The sequence below is a fragment of the Eschrichtius robustus genome, chromosome 2, assembly GCF_028021215.1.
Source record: "Eschrichtius robustus isolate mEscRob2 chromosome 2, mEscRob2.pri, whole genome shotgun sequence".
Lineage (NCBI taxonomy): Eukaryota > Metazoa > Chordata > Mammalia > Artiodactyla > Eschrichtiidae > Eschrichtius > Eschrichtius robustus.
In genome coordinates, this window is record NC_090825.1 from 9,465,288 (window position 1) to 9,490,216 (window position 24,929).

The 24,929-nt window shown below is 42.8% G+C and overlaps 1 protein-coding gene across 3 annotated transcripts in view; it reads right to left on the reverse strand.

The window, feature by feature from the left end:
* CTNND2 (catenin delta 2) overlaps positions 1-24,929 on the reverse strand; it is a 779,068-nt gene that overhangs the window by 233,713 nt on the left and 520,426 nt on the right. The gene's annotated exons all lie outside the window — the stretch shown is intronic.

Here is a 24,929-nt window from a genome sequence, read left to right on the forward strand (position 1 = left end):
AGCAGCAGGATTCTCTACTGAAAAACGTGCTGCCACCCGTGAAGCAGGCAGGAGGTCAAAAGGGGCCTCAGAACTGTGCATCTGGAGACTGGGAGCTGACACCCTCCACAAACACTCCCGGGCGCTCAGGATTGCTGCGAGTTTCAACATTATTCTGTAAGAGCACTCAGGAAAGGCCCCTCTTTTCTTTTTTAACAAGCAAGAATTTCAGGCGATTCCACAAATTCGTTTTCTAAAGATGCCACTCAGACACACTCAAATGTTCTAAATATGGCTAATGGTTTCCATTACCTGGTGTAAGTTTTGAGCTGTTCTTGCAGATACAAGATACAAAATCACTAAGTAGTGACAATTACAAAGAATGCCTCCAATAAAAGTCTCCCTTATTGTGTTCCAAACTGAACTCAGTCTAACATATCGTAAGTGGCAACACTAAACTCCGATACTTAGCATCTCAAAAGAGAATTTTAGATGAGCGCACATAAATTTTGAAAACACAAACCTGTGTAAGGCAGATGTATAACTTAACTATTTAAAAATTGTTAAAGGATCTCAGGATGTGACTGCAGGAAGCCCACAAATATTACCCCCAAAGCTTTCACTGTTTTACAGATTGGACAGTCCCTCTTTGACTCATGGTTATGGAATGGCTAGTCTGTTCAGGTGCTGGGCTCAGAGTGGGGGAGATGGACCAGGTCCTTCCTTTAAAGGTGTCCAAATATCTGTAGAGGAATCAGAAACCAAAGAAACCAGCAAAGAAGCTAATAAGATCATTTCAGTAGTGAAAAACAGAGGCAGCTTTACCTGAAGGAGGACCTAGCAATTTTCTAGTTATAATTTTGATCCTTAAAGAGGATCCATCAAATTGTACAAGCTTTAAGCCCCTCAAAACCCAGATCTTCTCTGGTGATAAGAACCATATAGAAGAGAGGAAAAGAGGATGGAGCATGCAGGAAGGTGTTGCACGGGGCCAGTCCGGGTACCATGATCAGGGAATGTTTGAGCAGAGACCAATGACACGAGGGAGTGATGGAGGGTCCCAAGTAAGGGCAAGGAGGTCGGTGTGGCTGGAGCAGAGTGAAGGAGAGACGAGATGGGGTGACAGCTAGGTGGTGCAGGGCTGGATCTGGGGCCTTTTGGCCACTAGGGCATTGGGTGTACTCTGAAGAAGATGGGAATGAGAGTTGACCTAACACGCTTATTTAAAGACTGTTGCATGTGCCATGTGGAGAACAGACTGTAAGGGCCCAAAGATAGAGGCAGGGACACCAGTGAGATTGTCCAGGTTTGAGAAACTCGGTAGCTTTAGATCAGAATGATGGGAATGCAAGTGACAAGAAATGGTGAAATTCTAGATCTGTGTTGCAGGTAGAAAAATGGGAAAAATATGGGGTCTGACTGAAAGAAAGGAATCACTAGTGACTAAGGTTTTTGGCCTTTCATTTTTAATAAAACAAGTATGTTGATAATCATCACAATAGTAGTTCTTGGTTGACCGACAGATGGCAAAGTGTTTATGAAAGACACAGCCTCTCATTTAAATTTCTATTTCACTGGCATTACGAAAGCACACATTTAAAAAATTGTGATTCTTCTGTTATTGCCAGATGGAAAAGAACATCTTTCTAAAATATAAAATTATGCTAAATACAGACATAGCAATAACAGAGAAATTGTTTCATATCTTAGATAGCCTATGGTTATGACAAATAATGAATATTAAAGTAAACCTAACATATTCCATCAAAAGGAGTTATGATAGATATGTAGAGAAAACTTTCCTATGCATTTATTTTATTTTTACGTTAAATATCTAAATTTTTAAAAATTTAAACTATATCAAGTAAAACTTTCATTATACCTACAAAAATTGTACAGAATATAAAATTTGCTTAAGTGTTTTCCTGATGTGCATATGTCTTTTTTTCTTTCTTTTTTTTCTATTTTAGGTGACAAAGTCACCTATATGTCCTGAAGATATATTTGCTCATAGGCTCTTTTGTGGTAGCAACAAGCCAACATTTACTGGAGTAAACATTGGTTGAGAAAAGAATTTTAGTTTTGTTCAGTTCAGTTGATATTTACTAAGCACCGTTCTATGCTCCTTGAGGATCTCATTGACAGGAGACACGCACAGGAAAAAACAAGGTGCTCTGAAGCCCACAGGAAGGGCATGAAACCAGCCTCCTTGGGAAGTGGAGCGGGGGAATTACTTCTGGAAGAAATAACAGCTGAATTGATTTTAAGAAGTTTGAAACTGGTGACCTATACAGTGTAGAACAGGATTAAATTCTAAAATGCTTGGGATAATCCATGCTTATAAAGTGGGGGACAAGTTACGGTAGGGTTGGGGGGGAAGAGTAGGCATCAGTGTGTTAGATGGCGGTGCATCTTCTTGGCCCTTAAATTTACCCAAAGATTGGGGGGTATTATTATTATTATTATTACTACTACTATTATTTTATAATCAGACTTGGACACTTTACGAAGTAGAATATAAGACCTGTGGGATTTTAAAGAAAAATCGCTGAACTTAAGGGAATGGTATGCTTGTAGGAAGTTTCTTTGGCCAATAGCCCAGGATTCCTGCAGCTCACACGGATGATGGCTCTGAAGAGCGAGATCGCCAGTGGAGGTGGGAGAGCATGGGAGGCACGTGGAGAGGAGCATCTGTCTGCATAGAGCGCCTCCCAGAGGCGGGACCCAGGAAGTGTTGGGATGCCGGCAAGGGGCCAGGCTAGGGCTGGCACTGAAAACCACAAGAACAAGGAAAATTTCAGGTGCTGGGATGTGGAGACCCACTCATGCTTTTAGAGCAGAGGGATGATAGTTGTAGCAATGAGGCAAGAGAATTAACTTGACAGTGTCACAAAGAAGGCATTATGTGTCGTGCAGAAGTATATCCTAGATATCAAACATTTTCTGACCACTTTCCTGGCATCTGGGAATTTATAGAGTGTAACATGCATGCTGGGTTTCCTGCATCTCTCAATCATTTGTTTAAATTAACTTTGATTTTCTTATTTTGCTAGCTCTGTGCTCTGAGCCCCAGCAAGGAAACTGGAGAAGCCCATCTCATACTTCTCCAGTTAGCTCTGCCTCCAGAATCAGAGTGGAGGCTGCAGGGGATCCCAGAAGCTGAGTAAAAGGTAAAACCATAAGTTCCACCACTCAGAGCTCCCCATCTGTCGGGTTCAACCACTGTGACCAGCGCTTTTGAGAATCCACAAACCGGAACATGTCAACCTCATTTCCCCCCATGTTTCTCTTGAACACAAAGAAAGCTGTTACCAGGGAAATCCGTCTGCAACATGGCATCTTGAAATATGAGTTATTCAATGATACTGCTCAGATGATTAAATGTTATTCACTCTTCATTTTGTCCATCAGCCCAAGAAGAACATTTATATGACACTTGGATCTTGGTGTAATAAGAAAACACACTTGTTTGGTGCATCTGTGACCTTTGAAATTTTAAAAATTAGGTACTAAGAAATCCCGTCAAGTGCAATGCAGTGCAGCCTAAACCCGTATATCATCCTTTATGAAGAAAGAGACTTTACTCCAGGCATCAGGTGGATGGTACCTTAGAAATTCTAACAGCATCACAACTGCCCTAGTAATTTTAGTAAGTGATTAGTACTAAATCACACCCATGTCTATAATTTGACATACATATACACTAGAGTGTTACACACATATAATAATATATAACAAATATAGTTACCAATAAATGTATATGTATAAACAAATAAATATACATTTATACAGGCATACCTCGTTTTATTGTACTTCGGTTTATCGTGCTTTGCAGATACTGTGTTTTTTTACAAGTTGAAGGTCTGTGGCAACCCTGTGTTGAGCAAGTCTACTGGTGCTATTTTTCCAACAGTACTTGCTCACTTCATGTCTCTGTGCCACATTTTGGTAATTCTCGCAAAATTTCAAACTTTTTCATTACTATTATATTTGTTATCGTTATTTCTTTTTTAAATTATTTTTTATTTTTTAAACTTTTTTATTCTATATTGGAGTATAGTTGATTAACAAGGTTGTGATAGTTTCAGGTGTACAGCAAAGTTGATTCAGTTATACATATACATGTATCTATTCTTTTTCAAGTTCTTTTCCTGTTTAGGTTGTTACATAACATTGAGCAGAGTTCCCTGTGCTATTCAGTAGGTCCTTGCTGGTTATCCATTTTAAATATAGTAGTGTGTACATGTCAACCCCAGACTCCCTAACTATCCGTCCCCCCAACCCTTGCCCTCTGGTAACCATGTTCTGGTGATTTCTGATCAGCAATCAACTGCAAAAAGATTGTGACTCGCTGAAGACTCACATGATGGTTAGCATTTTTTAGCAATAAAGTATTTTTTAAATAAGGTATGGAAATTGTTTTTTAGATATAATGCAGTTGCACACTTAATAAACTACATTATAGCGTAAACATAATTTTTATATGCACTGGGAAAGCAAAAAATTTGTGTGACCTGCTTTATTTCGATCTTCCATTTATTGTGGTGGTCTGGAGGCGAATCCACAATATCTCTGAGCTACGCCTATATGTACATATTTAAAAGGGAAAGCAATTCAGAAATGTCTCCTTTCCCTGCCCCTACCAACGTGGGATTCATTCAGTTCTTTCAATTATTTTATTCCAATTTAAGTTTTGTAGCACTGATTTTCCTTGTTTTTATAACTCACACTTGTGGGTTTAAAGGACCTGCCCAGTAGGTATTCTACCTTCTAATAAACAAAACAGCCACAGAGACTGAGAAGACTGTTATTTCTCTAAATTAATAATTTCGGTTCAAAGATCTTCAGTCCTGGAGTGTAGCAGGTTAAATGATAAGAACCCCGATTCTAAAGAATAAAATGCTTTTACCCTATTTTCAGATTTTAGTTCTCCGCATAGTTTATCGACACTCTTTTTAAAAATCTTCAACATACAATATCCCAGGTTTAAAAAGCTTCCTTATTTTCTGTCTTATTTATTGATTTTCTAATTATGCATTTAAAACATGCTGGATACATAAATGCTTTGGTTTGCATTTTTAATTCTTTAAGAATTTTCACACGAGTTACGTGCGCTATTGCATACATTTTTTTTCCAGACTAGAAGGAAATCAACAGTTATATTCTGTTGTTAACAGGCTGGTAGATGTGGAGCACTAATAACAAAGCAGGGACTTAGGGGAGAATTTTGTTTTGTTTTGAAATTCTGTACACACAGCAGTCAGTCAGAATCCACTCAACCTGATAAACCATCAAAACTAGCACGTCCACTCTACACCCCTCCCCCTCCTCTCTCGGTCCACGTCCCCATCTCTGGATTCCTTCTTCGCTCCCATTTACCACCTGCTACATTTCATATACATACTTGTTTGTTGATCTTCTGCCCCACTCCTGCCCAGAAGGATATAAAGCTGTGAGAGCAGAAATCTTGCCTGATTTGTTCAACACTGAATCCCCAGGGCTGAGAGAATTACCTGGCACACAGATGATCCATATTATTTTTTGAGCAAATGCAGTTTTGATGATGAAATTTTTGAAATTTTGAAATAATAAAGCCAATTTTTACAGTCCACCCTTCAGGAGAAATGTCATATGCCAAGCAAGCAAATTAAAACTTAAGAACAAAAACTTCTGGTGCCTAAAAAGAGATCTTAGAACCTTAGAATATGGTACAACTGTAAATATGAGAGTGGACCAGCAAATATTATGCACATTTAAAAAATGTTTTTCTTTTTTTTTTTTTAATGCTATTCTTGTCTGCTTACATTCTTTTTATGTATGTATGTATGTATGGCTGTGTTGGGTCTTCGTTTCTGTGCGAGGGCTTTCTCTAGTTGTGGCAAGCGGGGGCCACTCTTCATCGCGGTGCGCGGGCCTCTCACTATCGCGGCCTCTCGTTGCCGAGCACAGGCTCCAGACGCGCAGGCTCAGTAATTGTGGCTCACGGGCCGAGTTGCTCTGCGGCATGTGGGATCTTCCCAGACCAGGGCTCGAACCCGCGTCCCCTGCATTGGCAGGCAGATTCTCAACCACTGCGCCACCAGGGAAGCCCTAAAAAATGTTTTTCTTATAACTTTATCTTTTCACTTCATGAAGTGAGAGTACTTTTTCCCACAAGTGAAAGTCAACACTATGTATAAAATGCTTCTGCACTACATACACCTGCATCTTGTTTATAGGAGCCAATGCTGAATATATTAGCTAATTATAGGTATGCAAATTTGTCTTCTTTAATGCAAAAAAAACATATAAAAGCATGTGAAATAGTGTAGCACTCAGGCCCATAGTTGAATATCCAATTTCCATTAGATGAACTTGGGCTAAACAGTAAAGAGACAGATAAAAGTCAGAACAATAAGGAAGATTATTCAAAATTCAAAATCTTCACATTCCGCTGTCACTCTTCAGGGTTTAAGACACTAAAATGGAAAAATCTAAATTGCAAAGCAAATTATCATCTATTGATTCATTTCTTAGGAGGCTTATTGCAGAAAAAAATTAAATCTAGAGCCTGGAAGACTAGCAAAAAGGAGAAAAATGTTAGCTTTGGAAACTCTGCGAGGTAATATGAAAAACTGTGGGATATTTATTAATATAGATATCCATGCTCACAGGGGTGGGGACCTGGCAAGTTTGAATGACAAAATGAAGAAAATTGTGATTTATGTTAAAATACTTGGAAGGGAATTTTCATAACAAGAATTGGCACCTGCCCAACACATGATCAGTGCACTTGCTTTCGAGACCCCGTGGCCATCAAGATGAAACAGACTGATGTGACAAAGCCAACCTAATCAAGGGAAAAATGCTTTCTTAGTGGGAAGAATCCAGAATCTTATCTGCAGGCAGAGAGCTCCACAGAGCCGGAGGTCACGTGGCATCCTTCAGTCAGAGGTATGGCTTCCCAGGGTTTCTTTGCTCTAACAGGTTGTGTAGGCAGAATAATGCCTCCATCCCATCCCAAAGACGTCCACATCCTAATCCCTGAAGCCTACATATATGCACGTTACATGGCAAAGGGGAATGAAGGCTGTGCATGGAATTAAGGCTGCTGATCAGCTGACCTTAAAGCGTTTATCCTGGGTGATCTAGGTGAGCCCAGTGTCTTCATGAAGTTCTTTTACATAAGAGGAAGAGGGAGACAGAAGAGTCAGAATCAGAAGGATGGCAGCATGAGAAAGACTCACCGACCTACCACTGGCCTTAAAGATCGAAGGTGCCATAAACCAAGGAATGTGGGAAGCCTCTAGAAACAGGAGAAGGTAAGAAAACGAACTCTTCCTTAGAGCCTCCAAAAAAAAAAAAAAAAAAAAATTGCAGCCCTGGATTTAAGCCCAGTAAGACCAATTTTGGACTTCTGAGCTCCAGAGCTATTAGATAATAAAGTTACATTCTGTTAAAGCACTAAGTTTTTGGTAATTTGTTACAGCAGCAATACGAAGCCCATACATAGTTGGACTCAGTCAATCTATTGTCGATCTATTGTTGATCTATCATGTGTCCATGAGCTGCCCTCCAGGCTTCACTGCTTCTATCAGCCCACTTGTGGAAGAGCACAGGGCTGTTCTGCCCAGCCATTTCCAACGCCTAAGCTACTGTCTACATAGTCAGGACCAACAGATCACCTCCTGCCTTACCACCAGGGCTTATTCTTTGGCTGTTGGTTGACGTGTATCTAGATCACCTGGACAAATTTAAGTCTGGTAGGACCAAGGCAGTCTCATATCTCTCTGTATATTTGCTCTGTATAAAGAAGTACCAAGGATAGGGCATCGCTCTTTGCCCATTTTCTGGACTCAATGGCTAATCCACTGGCCACTGCACACCAGTCAGTGTTACATGATTCTCTCTTGAGATAACTTCAATGAGGAAAGACAGAGTCCTCCTAATGGGGCAGGTTGCACACTGGATGGCTGACCCTGTCTATATGAGTAATGAATGACTCTCTATAACTAGTATTTCAGATGATCATTCAGAAGACTACAACATGGCCAACTAGGAAGATAAACTCTGGTGTTTTGGTTTTGGTTTTTGTCCTGTTAACATTAACTTTTTGAAAAACTAGGTTGGAAGGAGGCAGCCTTCCCAAAGTGTTCCTCCTCCATCGTTTTAATGCTCTTGTCTGCAAGTCCTGCTCTTGCTGGACTTGTTCTGGTAAGGAGGCATAGTTTGGGCCTCTGATTTCTCTATAGAAGAGGATGAAAAAGAGATAAAGCAGGGAACCCAGGTTCTAAGGCATCTAAGGCATCCTGTTCATGCATCTAGTGGACACCTTTGGTAAGCCAAACCTAGAGGTTCTTGAGCAAATCCTTGCACTTAATCAGAGAGTTCTGGGACAGACCCTTTCTATGTCAGTGTTTTCTCCAAGGCTCAACAGGAATTTCAGGCCTCAAATGTCTCTTGAAGATGCAAGCAATCTCTACTAGTGCCCAGAGCAAGCCACAGATCACCTTCTACAAAGTAAATACCTAAAGGTGGAGTGAGGCAGTCAGTATGTTCAAAACCTTAAGTTTGTCTTTCTGCTGCCCTTACTCGATTTTGCCATAAACTCCAGTCTCATTGGGTATTTGTCACTGTTTGGATAAAGAAGTGTGGATTTTAGGCATCTGAAGTTATACTCGATACTCTTATCCACTGAAGACCTTAAGAAGTTTTGTTGTTGGGACGACCTTCAAAAGCGACTCTCTTTCTTTCCTTTTCTTTTTTTCCTTCTCTTTTCCCTTCTTTTCTTTTATTCTAATGGGACTTGATAATATCCCCAGATTTGAGATATGATTTCTCCAGGACCCAAGGAGTTCTACCAAGTATTATGTTTCTTATTCATTTCAGGGTGGCATCAGGAGAATATTTTTCATCAATTGAAAAATAGCCCTGATTCTTCAAATATTCCTTGTTGGGTCACCCCTCATAATTCTGCAGAATTTACAAGCCAGCTTCACCTTGTCATGAGTCACCCTAGTTGCAATTCTGTTGGCCTGCTCTTTTATAGGCCTGATAATCATTACACCATCAAAGTCATATATCAGAGTATCTTCTATCATCAGTGAGTCCCTTCACAAGAATTTTGGCCACGGGTAAGAGAATTAACATATCCTGTGTGAGAACTGTTACAATAGACCGTATGGTCTCTCGGGTATAGGCCAATTGAGATTGGCTTTTTCTCAGAAATTGGAATTGAGGCAAAAAAAAAGAATTTTCCAGATCAATGACAGCACTGAAATCCCTGGTGCCCACTGAGTTTCCTTATTAGCCTGAACTATATTGGATACTGTCAAAGCCATAGGGAGAACATTCTATTTAGACCCTAATAATCTACAAAGCTGACCTAGAAAAGCTGACTTGCTTTGGTAAAATAAATCTTTTGTATAAGGAGGTGTTGGGAGCCAGGGGACCAGTTCCTACTACCTCCTTTGTTAATATAGATATTGCTAGCAATATCTATTTCTAGAAAATCTCTAGCAAATCTATTTTGTTTTAGTTTTGAGCATGTTAGACCTTGGTTGGCCAAGGGGCTTTCACTTAGTTTATACAATCACAACTGGATTATGCCACCATTTTTACCATACCTATTCCCCTTGTGTGTTATGGGATGTAAACTCACTGTGGTCTGCACATGTGGTATGTCTAGGCCAGTGGGTATGAAAAATTACCCTTTGTTTCTGAACAGCTACCTTACCATTCTCTTTCCAAACAACCTCAAATTCTTTAGTGCAATGGCCAGGTAAAATTACATTGATTAAGCCCAGAAAATATGGTTTCCCAGACTCTTGCCAATCAAACAAGCCTCAGCATGTGGCCTCAACTCCCCTGTTGGGAATGTCACAAGAGTAGCTCAGCCTCCCCACCCCCTTGCAGTAATTTGTTATAGCAGCAAGAGGAAACTAATACAACCTATATGACAACTGTTTTTCCATTTCTTTCATTAATGACCATACAAACACCTCCCAAATCTAATCTGTCCTAGGCTGCCCTGTCCCATTTTTGTCTAGCCTTTCTGTTGCCTGTGATTCCTCATCTTTTCATGGCTGTTTGCACCAGCTTAACCAAAGAATCCACTAGCCTCTTTCATGGTAAGTCAGGCAAGAGTGCCCTAACTTCCTCTTGGACATCTTCAACTAATTAAAAAATCAAGAAATATGGGGGTCCTCTAAAAGAGGGCTCCCCAAATCACTGCACCATCCATTGTTTGATCCAAAAAGATATTTGGTGCCATTTGATTTGGGGCATGGTCACAGATCAATCCAAGTTGGCTTCATCTGTCCATACCTCCTCTCTTCAGGATCAGTGAGGGGGTTGGAGGTAATATAGATAATTCTACCTTTTGGGGTAAGCCTCATACACCGTGTTTTCTACGCAGGTCAGAGGGACATAACCTTGGATTAGAGGCAAAAGCATTAGGCTGCATAGCTACTATCTATGATTAATACTTACTCTACTTAAAGCCTGATATCACTAATATCCATTGGAGACTACTAGTCTTTGGTTCATTATCAATATCCCTGGTAATATTTTTACCTGAATCCTTGCTTATATTCATTGGAAAAATTTCCCAGTTCTTTTGCGCCCAAACCTCTACAGTCCCAAGTCCATGGCTCTCTGGACACGTCTAATAATGACAGATGGGACTAAAGAGAGACATTACTCCTTGAAGAGAACATTTTACCAAGAGCCAAGTTCACCTTTCACATCTGCCCCACCTGTCTACAATAGAGATACTAGCACAACAAGTACAATTTTCATATTTTTTACGTGTTGGATTTTATATCCTTGCTAAATGCCTCAGACATCTCTGCTTGCTTGGTAAGACCCAATGGAAACAATCCTTTCTCTTTGGATTATAATTTCTACACAATATAATGTTGTGACACCCAGAATCAAGGGGATAGTGGACATATTCCACTGAAATAGTTCCTTTCTTTCATAGATGCAAAGTTGTATGGTTTCATACTAAGAATCATCTGGCCACCAAGATGGTATTACAGAATTATCTCCATCCCTTTCAGTTTTCATATGTGTGCTCCACACCATCTTAACAAAGTCTGAAGTCTGTGTATCAATCCCACTTTGGACACCAATCTGCATGGTTGATTTGAATGGTGCTGTGTGTTCCCACGAGAGACTGAGAGGCTGGGGAGCCCAGGGACAGTCACCACTCACTAAAGATGAGACACCTTCTCGGCTTGGTACAGGTAAGTTTCTCTGTAAATTAAAGAACATGGCAAGGAGTTTGAGCCTAAATGGTGAACTGCTGTTCCTTAGACCTATTTGGGCATGCCGAACAAGCTTTGGGGACTGAAAAAAGGGGGAGTTGGGCAGCTGGATCCAGTAGCAAAGACTTAATGGTTAAGAAGAGGGATAATTCTGGGTACAGCCTGGTTTTTAACTCTTGGATTAACTGGCCTTTCTTGGAGTCCTATACGGACCATACAAAATATGGAGGTTGTAAGTAAAATTGGTGGTATCTGTTTTATTTTGTTGCTTTCTTGATCCATATAAGAAACAGAAACACTAAATCAGGAGTAGTACAGATACATTCTCACCACTTTTGACATTTTTTAGGCTTTGAGAGATCTATTACACTCATGGCGCGGGTAATGGTTGATGCAAGGAGATGGTGATACCCACGAGAAGGGGCAACAGTGTCTGGCAAGGGTGGCCGGGTTTGGTGAAATACAGTGATGGAGAGTGTCAGAGGTGCTTGGCAGGCCAGGCCAGGAGGGAGCAATTGGAATAAGGGTACCAGCTAAGGATGGCTTGCTTATAATCACCACCATTGACTCCTGAGAGCACTGGGCTCCCTCTCCACGCAGCCAACAGCAGCAAGAGAGGAAAGAAATGGTGCCTCTCATCCCACAGCTGATAGGCATGTTTCTGAACATAGATACTTGTCAGGTGACCATTGGAAATAACTGGATGTGTATGTGGCGGGGAGAGGGGTGACTCTGGAGTATCTTTATCAGCAGAAAGAGGAAATATCCAGTGAAACAGGAATTCAGAAACATGCCTGACTAAAAGAACTCGATGGAATTTCAGAGTCTCCGTTGACAGAGAGTTCTTTCTCCTGTGATCTGATTTCAGTATCTCTTAGAACAGGATAGGGTTATTTCAGCCTGCAAATAGGGGGCCCAGTTCTCACCCCACCTCCCCAGCTCCACCCTGCTTCTCACCAGGAGTCCCCAAACAGCTCCATCTTGAAAGGAGAACGCTACGAGACGCCGAGGGAAGCTTTCTGTCAAATGTACGAGCCGCCATTCTACCATTTATATGTGACATTATCTGTGCCTTTAAGATGTAAGAGGAAAACAGAGGGGTGATATTTATGAGGGAAACATTTTATTCCTGGTATGCTTCTCCATCACCTGTGAAGGCAGTAAAATCTATATAAAGCACCAACATTGAGCGTATTTGCATTATGTATAAAAGAATAGGGGATGGCTGGGAAGATAATCCTCTTCTTCTCTAGTGGACCAGGAGGGAGAGACACTGGCTTAAGAGCTATAGGTGGTGGCAGTAGAAAGGACAGTAGTTAAAGGAGAAGCAAATGAAGCCAGTGTCAGGGAGTCGGTGAGGTCTGGGGACTTTCACTGGGCTACAAGGGTAACTCAGAGCAGACCTCCTGCTCCCCACATCTTTTCAGTTTGCAACCTCCTAGAATCCAGTTTTGACCCATCCCCAATCCCCCTTCGTTCGGTCCACACCACGAAGTCTCAGAGCTTACCCACCCTCCCCCAAATAACACTTACTGTTTTCCTGCTCCCTTTCATCTGTCTCTATTTTCCTTGAGCCCCTGCCCCAGACAGCAGATTCCATCACTTGTGGTTTGTAGCAAGGATGGTGTCCACTCCCACCCCAACACCCACAGGGAAGGTACGGTGAACCTGCCTTCTAAGCAGAGCACTGGAGGTGAGATCCTCGCATTCCCACTGAAACACTTTTTGCCTTTCCTCATGAATACAGACTGGATATTGTAGTACTGTTCACCCACTGCTACAATTTCACCCACTGTTATAGTTCAGGGACATTTTGGGATAGTGAAGCTTTTCTGAGCTGGCCTGGGGAGACTGGTCTCCTTATATACAACTATGTTAATGGAAAATACATTTCAATCATAAGATTCTTTCTTTCAAACAATCTTTAGAAATTGAGGACAGCTTGTATAGATCCAAAGGAAATGCACAAATTATTCCATCCAGAACTTAAATACAAGTAACAAAAGAATTAATGCCCACTCAGTGTTTTACTTTTTGTTCAAGAGGCAAATTAATGAAGGAGGATTGTAAATACAGGAGACCAATTTGAGTTCTGAAGAGCCCTTAACAAAAGAGATTTTTTTCTTTCACATATATTAAAGGTTTGGTTGAAAAGTGCACTGGGGCTACGAAATGTGAACCGTTATCATATAATGATCACTGGTAGCTTTCCTTGAAACATTTAAAAAACAGCTGTAATGATGAAGTGCACCTAATAGGGAAGAGGTGTGACAAAACATCTACAGGATAGTTTGGGTATAAAGACACATTTCTTCCAATAAGAATCTGATTCTGAATGACTGAAATATGAGCTAGAAACTCACATATGCTTAAAATAAGTCAGAGAGGCTCTTGTCCTGCATGGTATCTGGCTCCAGTGGTGTTAACCATTTCCAAGATGGTGCACGCAAGCACGCAGAGAGCAGGGTCATTAATGAATATACAAGTGCCATCAGGTTGATGAGGTCTGATGGACTTAGAATGAACTGGAACAATAACCTTGGTGAAGTTGGAGAAGTGATCAAAGGCTCAAAAGAGGTGAGAGCAAAATCATTTACTTAAGAGTGGATTAAGGAAACTGATAGCAGAAATATAGGCAAGCACAGAGCCACAAGGACATCATAAAAAAGAGAAGTGTGCACCATAATCTATGTATGAGCCTAATCTGACATAGAAGCTTCTGTGCTGTTTCTACCAGTATTTTGACAAAATGTTCTCTCTAGTTCTCTGTGCCTGGAAAACCTAGAGACTGTTTAGAAGGGAAAAAATCAAAAGGATGGCAGATAAACAAGATGTCTCTTCCTTGGTTCAACGATTTAGAGATTTCTCACCTAGAAACAAGGTCTAATGCTGATAAATCAGCAGCAGTAAGAAGCAAAGTGTTAGCAGGATGACAGAGGCCGGGTGTTTTCTGCCGTCTCTCCTAAAGGCCAAAGGAAAAAAGTGACTTAAATGCAGGCTGAAGAAGTTTAGGGTGGATATACAGTTGGACTACGCCCCTGAATGAGGGATTCGTTCTTCAGGTAGAGGTCTTCTTTTCTAAAATATGATATAGGAGCTCTCATTCGGAAATGTGGCAGGGAAAAAAAAGCCTGGTGAGAAATTGCTAGGTTACACCCGGGGTCCTCTACCTGTGACAGAAATGCAAATAGGTTGACATTTAGATAGGTCATCTGTTTCTTTTGTTAATTATCGGAAAGAATACAAACTGATTCAGGGGGTGGGCAGATAAAAAGAAAATTCATTAAAATAGAAGGAGAGCGCGGCCCCAAGACGAAATGAAGTGAAAATAACCCAGGCGAATTTTAGCAATCCCAGCAAGGAAACTTCAAAGATTAGAAAAATACCTGCTACATCATTGTTCCTGAGTCCTGACCCCATAAACTGCTCTCTGACTCATCCCTGTCTTGCCAAGAGAATCTTCTGTACTTGGTGGTTTTAATCAGGACTCTCGCGGCAGGCTGGTTCTATTTCAACACCACATCAGTCTGATTGCTTAACTTTCATTCACTTTAGGTTATTAAAATGGTCTCACTCCAGTTACAAAGAATGATGCTTGACCATTTTTACTTCAGTCCTAGTCTCCTACCCATCCTCCAACATCCCAGCCTCAGGGAGCAGGCTGGACCGTGACCTCCAGCCCCTGGTGCTCCTCTCCCCTCCCCTTCCTCCTCTTTCTTTCTCTTGTACTGTTGCGGGCAGGGTGAAGAGATGTTTCCTCGCACTGAAGCAGCCCGCAGCTCTGACGCTGGTCTTCTCTGCCTATGTGGTCCATGGCTGTAGAAGCCTTGCGACCAGGTGGCTGTAGCTCTCTGCTGCCCCAAGTGGACGGCCTCACTCTGCATCTTCTGACCCCATCTTGCTTCACCCTGAGCTTCCAGACTCCTGCAGGAACACACCCACATCCCCTGGGACACCCCCGGGCTCCTCTCTCCTGCAGTGGCCCATTTTCCTTGAAGGGACCTTCAACTTGAGGGAACACGGTCCTTGCCCACTACGTCTGACCATACCTCTATGCTGTCTCTCCCCTGTGCTCTGGTGGCACAAGGCAAGTCACCAGCTCTGAAGCTGAGCTGACAGCCAGTCTGGGAAGAAGATGCCGGTCTTCCTTTTTTGCTGCCACCTACAAACTACGGCCTGTTTTTATCCGTATGACCACTCTTTCCCCAACATGGTTTCCTTCTTTCTCCCACTTCTCCTGTTAAACTTCTCAACAGAAAAGGCCACCAAACCAGAGAGGTCTCTGGCTGTTTCCTTCATCCATTCTGTTTTAGCTCCCGGCTGCGATGTAGCTCAGCATGGATCACATATCACATGGCTCCTGCGTTCATAAAGGCTGTGGTCCCTGAGAAGCCTGAGCTTCTCCATCGAGCCAACACTTCCCCAACACCCAGAAGCAGTCTCCTTTGTGAGTGACCAGCACTCCTGGCCTTTGTCACGCTGTGTACTCTTCCTCCTGCTGCCCTGATGGCACTGAAAAATGATGAGATCACATATTTTGGAAACAGGTCTGTTACGTATGGTGTGACATGATCTCAAACTCACGTGTTTATGACTTTCGTCATTTTCATGTCAGGATGTTAACCTCTCATCTGTTGTCACTGATAAGCACTCAGTAGCCCAGCTGCGGAGGGGCCTGCTGGGGGCTTCTCAGTAAGAACACGTGGAGAAGCAAGTGGACGTTTAGACTATAAACTCCGGGAGCTGGTGAGGAATATCCTGAGAGTTTCGGTCTGGGCAAACCCACCCTTGGCTGCTCTAGCCCTCCGAAGGTCTTGAGACCCTTGCTCCTGCTGAGGCCGGGCTACCGTGGGCCAGCAGTGGTGTTGAGATGAACAGCAGCTCCAGGAAGAGAAGGGACACTGTTCTTGCCTCGGCAAGGCACTCCTTGTAGGCAGTGGCCCAAGCTCTGCAGCCATCCTTGGAGTGATAACCCTGGCCGGCCCGCCCACTCAGGTGCCTTTGTTCCCTAGCAACCGGCCTTAGCAACAAGGGACTTGGGTTTTGCCTTGGCAGCTAGAAGTCAGATCCGGCTTTGTGAAGCCAGTTCTCCTGAGAAACCAAACTTGCATAAAAGGTGCATCTCAGCTTAATTGGGACTTTCCTTCTGTCATCTCTCCTTGCCTGGAACAGAAGCGTAATTGATCCGTCATTTGTTTGGAGGATGCTATTTCTCTACTGGTTCATTAAGAGACTTCATCCTCTCTGCTATTAGCTTGTGAAATTATTACAAATCCCGCTGTGCACCTGCGTTAAATAAACTACAGGCAAAGACAATATCAGTCTCTGAGCATAATTTGCTACCCCCTGACCCCCAAATACAACAAGGTCTTAGAGCGTAGCTTGTTAGAGTCACTGCCTTTCTCCTTTTTCTCTATGCAGATCTAACGTCACTTATCACCAGCCGTTTCCACCTCCTCACTTTCCCTCATCTGCCGCTTGGCTCCTGGCCACCTCTCCACAGTGTTTTCGGGAAGGTTGTCAGTTAGCTGTCCTGCCACCCCTCCTACGGACGGAGAGCCTCTCATTTCTAAGTCTTCCTCCTTTATGTCAGAGTTTTCCAAATGCTCCCCTGTCCTCTCCAAAACTACCCACACTTCCCTCAGATCCAGCGGCCACTTTGCTCTTCTCCCACTCTCTCAATCACTTTGAGATAGCCACAAGAGGCTACCCGAGGTTACTTCCCTTCCTTTTCTGGCTTCTTCTGACTCAGAAGTCTACCTTTCTACATTTTCTGGGACAATCCTGCCCACTCCATTTAGCCATTTACTGTCTCTATTCATGCTTCTCCTCATGCTTTTTCATATCACCGGCTACCCTCTCCTCTGAACCATTTCATAGGTTCCAAAATCTCCCTAAGCATCCTTTCTTGAAATGTGCTACTTCCCAAAATACCCTGCCAAAAAGTGGGCCCCAGATTTCTCTTCTCTGAAGGTAACCTGCCAAGCCTATGTGACCCAGCCCTGGACACTCACCGCTCTGCTCTCATCTTCAGCCCTCCTCCCCTCACTTACCAGTTTCCAGACACACTCCTTGTTAGTCAGGGTTATGGGTTGAATTGTGCCCTCCCAAAGATACACTGAAATCCTAACCCCAGCTACCTATGAAAGTGAGCTTATTTGAAAACAGGGTCGGGGCTTCCCTGGTGGCGCAGTGGTTGAGAATCTGCCTGCCAATGCAGGGGACACAGGTTCGAGCCCTGGTCTGGGAAGATCCCACATGCCGCGGAGCAGCTGGGTCCGTGAGCCACAGTTGCTGAGCCTGCGTGTCTGGAGCCTGTGCTCCGCAACAAGAGAGGCCGTGATAGTGAGAGGCCCGCGCATCGCGATGAAGAGTGGCCCCCGCTTGCCACAACTAGAGAAAGCCCTCGCACAGAAACAAAGACCCAACACAGCCGAAAATAAATAAATAAATAAATAAATAAATAATAATTTTAAAAAAAAGAAAAATGAAAAAAATAAAAATAAAAAAAATAAGAACAGGGTCTGCGCAGATGTAATCAAATTAACATCAGGTCATTAGAGTGGGCCCTAATCCAATATGACTGGTGTCCTTCTAAGAGGAGAAGAGACGCAGACAGAGACACACAGAGAGAAGAAGGCCATGGGATGTCAGAGGCCGTCATCGTAGTGATGCATGGAGAAGCCGAGGAACAGCCAGGACCGAGGGCCACACCAGAAGCCAGGAAGAGGCGAGGAAGCATTCATTCTACCAGAGCCTCCGAGGGACCCTGGCCCTGCTCATACCTTCATCTTGGACTTCCAGCTCCAGAACTGTGGAGAATCAATTTCTGTTGTTTTAGGCCCTCCCCAAAGTGTGGTACTTTGTTCCAGCAGCCCTAGGGGACCAACACACTCCTGGAGTACACAGAGCCCAGCCTGCCTCGGGCTGCTTTGTGCCCGGGGCACTTTTCCTCAGAGACCAAGTCTGTGCTTCCCTCTCACTGCTTCCGGGCTCTGCTCAAACGCTGTTCCTCAGAGATGACTTTCCTGACCATCTTACACAAAATGGCAGTTGATTCCTGCCGCCCTCCATCACCCTCTGCCTTCATTTCCCTGCTACGTTTTCTTCATGGTCAGCACCACCATCTGACATGTGATAGACCGACATCTTTATTTGTTTACTGTTGCCTCCCCCCATTCATCTGGGTCTAGTTCCTTCACTGCTGTACTGCCAGGGCCAAGAACAGAGCCTGGGACTGTATGGCTGACCAATGAATATCTGTTGAATGAATATACTCATGAGTTCCACTTCCACATACTATCAGTGTATTAATCATTGGGACCTGTTTGCTTGTTCTTTTATGCTGGCATGTGCAAACGGTCCTTTGATTCTAACTTCCCAGCAGCAGTGGCTGAATCTATTTGTTTCAACAGTGGCTCAGCACAGAGTCACACACAATGCACGCTTTCAATGTGTACTAGAGCCCATAACGGATTTCAAAATGTGGATCGTGAACAATACAAGTAAAGCAGATACATATAGACATTCTGTCTATAACACGATGAGATTGTCAGGAAGAGAGTTCCTTAATTTATATTTTCCACATATACTAACAATAACCCACATGTCTTAACCCACTTACTCTGACTGGCAGTCTATGTGCGTTTTCTCCGCAGCGATGCGGATTCATTTTGCGGTCTGGGAGACGGAAACTCAGAGAGGTAAAGAAACTTGCCCGAGATCACAGAGCTAGAAGGTAGGAGAGCAGCCAGGGTTCAAAGGCAGGCAGCCCGGCTCCAGGGCCCGTGCTGTCAGCTCAGTGGTGTGCTGTCTCCTGACATCTAGTAACTCATAGAGGCTCTTTTTTAAAAACTGTGAAACAATTTATCATAAAGGAAAGAGAAGAAATGATTCAAAACTAATCAACTGAAAAGATGGATAGCACCTTCTCTTGAATTCTGTGAGGTAGAAAGAACAGAGAATAAAATAGAAATTACGAAGCACTTTAAGTGTAGTAGATAGGAACAAGTCTGAATTTTCTTTTTTAACGTATGAAATGCTCTAAATCAGTTTGAGTAGAATAAAAATTATGGGAGGGAGGACAGTATGCATGTTTTTATACAGAGAAGTCAATTTCTATGTTTCAGTTAACATCACTAAAGAAAATAATGCTACTGGGAAAAAATGAGTATAAATGGTACAAATATATGGAAACTATATGGACATGATCTCATACACACACACACACAGGCGCGCGCGCACACACACACACGCTCTCCAAAGGACTGATACCCTTAAGTCTAACCCCTATTCCATCAAGTCTAAGTGAGTGTGACTTCGGCTATATTTTCTGGCAACTTCTAATTTAGAATCCAGTGTACTCATCACTGTAGGAAGTGGGAATTTTTCTCTGACTCCACAAGGCTAGGTTTTAAGCATTTTGCAAACAGTCTCACAGGATGGGGATTTGCTTTTCCATGGAGCTTATTTGCACAAGGTGTTATATTGCCCTGTTTACATGTTGTTCCTCCAGGGGGCTGTGGATCCCTTAAAGGTAGGATCTATGTTATTAATATTTGATTCTCCTACTAACCCAGAACAGGCTGTCAATAAACTCTTCTTTCCACTAGAACTGGAAATTCCATTTCTTTAAAAACAAGAAATGTTTTATTGGAGTTAGGATGATGATAATTGGGAAGAGTTTCGTTGGGAGTTAGCAAAATAAAATCAGTGTTGGTTTCTTAGAGAAATTGTTCTTATCTTCAGATTGCATACGTTTACTGTCTAAGATCTTCAAATACTTGGGTTACACATTTGATGGCTGAAGACAATTTTTCATATACAAAGAGGCCATCAGGCCAAAATCTAAATTAAATCAGTGGTGGTCACCAGCCATTCATCCGTTACAGAGACATGGATATAAGTCCTTCTCACGTGTAACATCATACGATAAAGTCTGAGTTTTTACGAAGGCACTCTATTGAAGTAAATGGTCTTATGTTTAAAAAATACATTTTAAAATTATTAAAATTTTTAGATTTAATTGTATTAAACTTTTATTAAATTTAATTTATTAATTTATAATGAAATAAAGTATTCAAACATTTAAAAATAATCCCTTCTTGTCACATAAAAAATGTGCAAATACCTTTTTATCTCTAGACAACATACTGCTTTGAATGCCACCATGTAGCACACCCATGGATACACATGCCCTTGTCTGTGTATGCCTGCCCGGTGTGAACTGGGGGTGCCCACCTGCCTACTCTATTTATGCATGAGAAGAAATGGGGGAAAACACAGGAGGGAGGAGCGTAAATAAATCCAAATCATTATAACCCATGAGAGGCACTTAGTTTTATCCCTAAATCAATGGGATGTCCTTAATGTTCTTAACTGATGAAGGTTCCCAGAAAGAATGAAAAAAGGATTTTTGAAAAACCATTAAAAAATTATCAACATTTAGGCACCTCCTAAAAGATGCCTATAGTACATACACACGAGCAGGTTTTCATGTCTAAAAACTACCTAGATTATCTAAAGCTCATTTTATTATGACATTCCCAACAATTTTGGAGGCAGCGTGGATGGCAGACATAGTTCAAATATTACTGACAACCATCCACGCCAATCACACCTCTGCTCTTTAAAGCTGGGGGACCCGCCTACATCTTAGCTACTCGTCAGCCCACGGAAATGAGCTGCACCAGATAAGCTGTGGTGTGTTTGCTACAATGCCTGGATCTTCTGCTTCCATTGTCTCCTTTCCCCCTCCTCTTTCGTTTTTCCTCACCTGCTTTTCTTCTGATCTTATCTCAGTCTGCCTTTGAACTCTTGTTTGCATGACACCCTCCTATCCCAATTTTTGGACACTTGCTGGTCTTCAAAGCATTTCCTAACTGAATGTTGTGCCCCGGGTCAGGGCACCCAGTGGATTGCAGACTCTCCCATAGTCACTGGTGGTTGCTGAACTAACCACACCCATCCTTCTCCCCTCATTTCCACCTCCCTGCTGGGAGGGAACCAGGAGAATGCCTCAAATCTCAGTTCACTAGACCAGTAGGAAAAGTTAGGGACAGGGTTTTTCTGTCTGCTGATTTATGGAAGTGAATTCTCAACTCTGTACCTATGAGATCCGGCATCATTTTGAACAGAACTGAATTTCTTGGCTTCATTCTATGAAAACTGTACAAAGCACTGTAATAAGGAATGAGAAAGCCATGATTTATGACCCTCCACATACAGGAGATTTAATTCTGCCTTTTGCTCAGCGGCCTATCCATTGTGTGGACAAAGTCAATACCAATAATGAAATGTAGACGGAAGGGCTAAATCAATTCAATAAAACGCAATAGAAAGACTAGAAGACTGAGTAAATCTGGAAAGTATTTGGACAATAGGTAATTACAAAAATCAATGCCCGTATATGAAGAGATGACAGGCAACCATCCGTCACAAAGGGAGAACCATTAATGATGGTTTGGGCTTGAGTTAGAATGAGAGAACAAAATAGGTCTGTGCAAAATCCCTACACATCTGTGTATCTGTGTGTGTGTGTGTGTGTGTGCGCGCACGTATACACAAGCACACACGTGGGCTCCCAGTGTGACTGAAGGAGAGACGAAGAGAAACTCCAGATGGCTCACTCTGCATTTTATGTACGCCTCCTACATTTGCCCGGTTCCTTTGGCTCACTTTTACTAACTTTGATCTCATTTTGTCAACACGACATCAGGCTGTGCCCTACATACCTTTTCCTTCCCTGTCATCCCAGCCTCCCAGGTACCCGGGGGACATTATCATGAGGTCCCGTCTGCGTCCGGAGCCTCTGGGAGGTGGAGGAGAGGAATGAATTCCACATGAACCACAGCTCTAAGGACCAGCTGTCGGGAGAGGTGATACAGGCAACCTTGGGGGCACCCACAGCAAAATTCAAAAATGATCACACATACACCCAGACATATACATACACACATAAAATAGTAACTTAAGTGTCTTAGCTGTGTTCCTGGCCAAAAAAGAATACGAATAAATGAGCACGTCACCACTTAGCAGTTTGCATCCATTAAGTCATTTAGTCCCTACAGAGACTCTACAGGGGAGGTACCAGCATCTCTGTTTTAAAGATAAGAGTCGACAGTTTGTTCAAGGAGACACAGCTGGTGAGTAGGGAAGCGGCGTGGGAAGATGTATCTCTCCGACACCGATGTGTGTGCTGGTCACCCCTTTCCTCACACCACCTTTTGTCTCCCACAGGGCACGGGGACGCTTCTGATGCGGCCATACACAAGTCCACAAGTCAGTTAGCTGTTGGGCGCCATTGCTAAGGAGAGGCTTCAAGGCCAGTCATGCATGGGTCATGCAGACAGAGGCAGCGACTTTGAACTTGCCCAGTCATGGCATCTGACTGTGCTGTTTCATGTTTGGCCTCTGACAGCTCTTTCTCTTCTGCCCACAGCTGAGCAAGCTGATAACAAAGCTCTCATGCCTCTTCCTTTGGCACCAGTAGGAGGTTCAAGCCATGCAAGTCCCTGTCTGCACGTACGAACCCCACCCTGGTACAGCCCATAACCACCGCCAAATCCCTGAGCCGTTCTTCTTTCCTGTGCTCTCCAGCCAAGTTCAGCCCCGTGTGGGAGCTGCCCTGCTCACCCTCATAAGCCTCATTATGTGAGTCACACACCTTTTCACACCCTCGTGGGGCGTGTGCAGTGTCCTCAGTCTTGACATCGGAACCAAATTTGGGGGAGGAGTCCTGCTGTTGAGGGATTGCCACGCCACTTCGGAATCAACTTTATGCCAGTCATGGGATGAAACGCTTTCATGGTCTTTAGAGAAACCCTCAAAGGCATAATCTTCCAAAAATGATGGTATGTTACCCCTTAATCAGAAATCTGTCCTTCATTTTGAATGGCTATTTTGTTTTTTTACTAAAGGCAGAGAATGATTACAAAAATTACTATTTGGGACAGGAGCCACATAACTTTATTCTTAGATCATTTTAAGAGTATTTTTTGACACTTTAAGGTTATCTTAGATGAACAGTAATTTCTTTTATCTCAGCCTTGGCACTACTGATATTTGGGTCTGGACAATTCCTCGTTATGGAGCCTGCCCTGTGTATTATAGATTGCTCTGCAGCATCCTTCGTAACCGAGCAGCACCCTATGGGGCCTTCCCAGGACAGACCCTCTGTGTTGTCCACCTGTCTCTTGTCTGTAGAAAAACTTTAGCCAAAGAATAAACTTAATCAGAGAAGTGAGCAAATGCAGAAAGAAAGGGAAACAGTCAAGCAAGACAAAGTAATAACAGTTTAGCCATTAAACAAAGTCGAAGACCTTTAGTTCCTCCCCAAGGGCTATAGATAATATTCTGAGCCATATTCTTTGAGCTGATTTGTAGATACTGAAACACCCACCTGGCGGAAGAAGTTAACTACATGATGCCCAGACTGAAGCCGTGACATAAGCTGCTCCATCTTGCACAATTCCAAGAACTGGCCTCAAGGACATGGGAACAAGCCGCCACTGGAACTGAAGACTAACTGTACTTAAAATAATCAAGATGACCCTGATCAGACCATGGCATGACCAATTTCGAGATGACTGTCAGAGTTGACTGTGCTGTTCTGCAGGTAGCCACGTCCGCCACCTGTACACCCCCGACACCCCCCTTTAAAAGCTCTTGCCCCCTGATCAGCAGTTGGTAGTTGCTTCTCGGACACAGGTCCACCTTCTCCCCAGGTTGCCGGCCTCCTGAATAAAGCAAGCTTTCCTTTCCTACCAACACTTGTCTCTCAAGTATCAGCTTTTGAGCGGTGAGAAACTGAACCTGAGTTGGGTTAAAACCCTGACTGCTACCCACTAGATGCTGAAGCCTCCACCACAACCTTCTTCAGTTCTAACGACCAAAGATACCTCCCGATGTTGTCAAGTGTCCCTCGGGAGGCAAAATCACACCTTTGAGAACCACTGCCCTATATTCATTGCGTAAAGAAATATTACTGTTCTAGTAAGAACGAGCATGGGTCAAGCCCTCCGTAGTCACGGGGGAAGAGAGACAGGAAAGAAAAAAGATGAAAAGCTGCTAGGCTATATACATCTCAATGCAAGCCAGCAAAATCTATAATAAATTGCAATTATATCTTCAAATCTCTTCTTTCCACTCTTAAACTAATTTAGACTCATCCTCAAAATTGCTTACATGCTATGGAGATGACTCTTTGTAGCTTATAAAATCTCTTCTAAAAATCTGATTACTCAGCTGCTCATATGCAAACGCTTTGTCCCTCGTCTAGAAAATCAGAGTTAGCTGTGCTGACCACTGTGATTTTCCAGAAATATCACACACCACAATTTATGCACTTTAAAGTATTCCAGAAACTTAGAGCATGTTAACAATTGTTTACATGCTGGACACAGATAGTAGTCTCTTTAACAGAACACATGTATCTGTATGATATCCACTGGCATCTTCGTAAATGGCTCAGAATGCTTGGTTATAACACAAAGCTGGTTTATTGCCTAAAGTTCCCACCTACCAATGAGTTTTCCAGAAAGGACAGAGGATACCATACATTGATGGGGGAATCTTGCTGTAATTTGACGAGACAACAAAGATGCTTTGTATTTCTTTAGGATTTAGGAGCAGAGATGACTCCAGAGATGGAATTGGGAAGAAAAAGGCAAATCACACCAAAAGTATAGCGTTTCATAATCT